Genomic DNA, 2,689 nt, shown 5'->3' with positions numbered 1-2,689 from the left:
TATATATATATATATATATATATATATATATATATATATATATATATATATATATATAGGGATAGTTTGACAGAACTATTTTCGATAAACCCACGTTGACTGGAATGAATTATATTGTCTTACTTTCCATTAATTCTGTATCAATCACGTTCCGTATCAGCCACTCCATGCCTGGAATTGATGTGAGACTGAAGGACCTATAATTAGAGGGGTTGTCCCATTCACCTTTTTCAAATATAGACACAACATTAGATTTCTTCCAGTCTTCTGGAACTTCCCCAGTGTTCCAAGAGTTATTGAAAGTCAATATTAATGGTCCAGAGAGCTTCTGAGCCAGCTCTTTTAGGTTGCAATAAAACACTGCTTTATTTCTTTGAATATACAACAATTACACATAAGGACACAGAGAGAAACAGGTGGGATACATACAGTTGTACATGTCAAGGAAGTGGCATTCGACTCAGACTTTCACCCTGGCTTAGATTTTAGCTGGAATTTACAGTTTGGGTTCAAGGCCAAGGCTCAGGTTCACATTGAGGACACGCAGACCTTGTGAGCTTTTCTTGTGAAATTTCAGCCCAAAATAGTGGAGTTTTCCATGAGATTCCTGCCATCCTTCCAAAATCAGCCATTCTCAGAGTTTCCCCTGATTTTGGGACAAAATCTCCCAACACGAATTGTTTTTGTGGGGCTTCAAGCTGCATATGAACAGGAACATGGGCCACTTCTAGCTTTGGACCCAAACAGAAATTAAAATTGAAGGGGTACACTTGGGTCTGAGGAGTCACATCCCAGTTTAAGTCCCCAAATACACTGGGGCACTCAGATTCAAGAAGTCAAGGTTCTGATCCGTCTCTAATATATCTGATCTGCCCACAGAGCTCTAAAAGAGCTTGTTAAATTTGAAATACCAAGCATGCCGCTGAAGAGGCATCCTTTTAAAAATAATTCTTCCCGTGAATGACACTATCAGCTTGGTTACAGACATGCCATGGCCAGGAGCAGCTACTTCTTGGAATTATTCAGACAAGAGATCAATAAAGGGACATAACTTAAAAAGCATGTCACATTTGGGACGGTCCCCAGGGAGAGCTCTGGAATTGTCAGTGCAGTTAAACAATCACTAGAGAAGTAGGTTGCTGTCCTTGTTAATTACCGAGGGAAACAATGCATGAGCGAACAGAACAATAAGGAAGAAAGGCCAGGCTTTTCAGCACCAGACCTTAGCACTTTCCAAGCTAATTGATGTATGTGGGGAATGACCCAAAGACCATTGAAAGAATTGCCATATTGGATCAGAACCACAATCCATCTAATCCAGTATCCTGTCTTTTGACAGTGACCAGTATCAGAGAACGGTGCAAGAAATCCTGCAGTAATAGAGTAACCTGTCCTCAGAAACAGGGGCGGCTCCAGGCACCAGCGCAGCAAGAGCATGCCTGGGATGGCAAGCCGCAGGGGGCGGCCTGCCGGTCCCTGTGAGGGCGGCAGGCAGGCGGCTTTCGGCGGCATGCCTGCGGGAGGTCCGCTGGTCCCGCGGCTTCGGCGGCGGGTACGGCGAGGGCGTGGGACTGGGAGATCACTCGCAGAAACGCCGCCGAATCCGCGTGACCAGTGGACCGCCCGCAGGCATGCCGCCGAAGGCTCCCTGACTGCCATGCTTGGGGTGGCAAAACACATAGAGCCGCCCCTGCCCAGAAAGACTCCTACTGACTTTATAAAGTGTTAGTCCCCATGCATACAAGCATCAATGAACTTAAGAGCTCGTCTACGCAGCCCCACACTGCGGATTATGGGGGTGTGAGTTGCAGTGCACACTAAAGTGCTGCATTGTAACTGCCCCATGTGGACCCTGAATTTAAAGGTACCTAGTTCATGTTAATGTGTAGACAAACCCTAAGATTCACTAGTGCGGCCAAAATGCTTCTTTACAGTTAAATCAAACCTATTTCATAAAACTGGCTAGAAATCTGGTCAGAACAGGCGTTGCAGAGAGATTTGGGGCACTTTTGCTTCCAATGCTGGCTGCAAATAGAACAAAACCAGCTTCCTTTGTGTTATTTTGTCAGTTCTGGAGCTGGGCAAAGAATTTGCAAAAAAATCACATATTTGACTCATTCCCTCTCTTTTCCATTGCTAACGATCCGGGAAAAAATCCCAATTTTCTTGAATTTGTTATTCAAAATTATTCACCAAATAATATCTAGAAATAATTGCAGCTCGGTCATAAACAGTTCCTTCAGAATATTAAGGATTGAAATTAAGCCGTTTTGATGGGACATATAGGTCACATGGTCTCTATCTGTTTTCTGATTGGATAAGCACAACCTGCAGATTTAGAATCAGGTCCCTGATGTGAGCACTCATGATTATGAATTTGAAATTAATTTCATGCGAATTATCTGAAATTCTTGCTGAAAATTCTCTTTTCCTGAAAATTTTCCTCCCAGCAAACCTACCTGTTAGAATATTCACAGAAAGTGAATGCAAAAGGAACTCAAGCATAATCAAAGCAGATCTTCTAAAATACATTGGAAAGAAGATTCACGGGAATTCAAGAACATTCACTCAGATCCAGGCATTTCCATTTTTGCTCCCACATGGGAGCAAGAAAGTGCCGCTTCCTGAAGATGAAAAGTGGTGGTGGAAAAAGCGACATGAACTTTTAAAACCTCAAGAAATGTCTGAT

The sequence above is a fragment of the Trachemys scripta genome, chromosome 11 (assembly GCF_013100865.1).
Source record: "Trachemys scripta elegans isolate TJP31775 chromosome 11, CAS_Tse_1.0, whole genome shotgun sequence".
In the NCBI taxonomy this organism is placed as follows: domain Eukaryota; kingdom Metazoa; phylum Chordata; order Testudines; family Emydidae; genus Trachemys; species Trachemys scripta.
Note: the sequence above shows the minus strand (reverse complement) of the source record.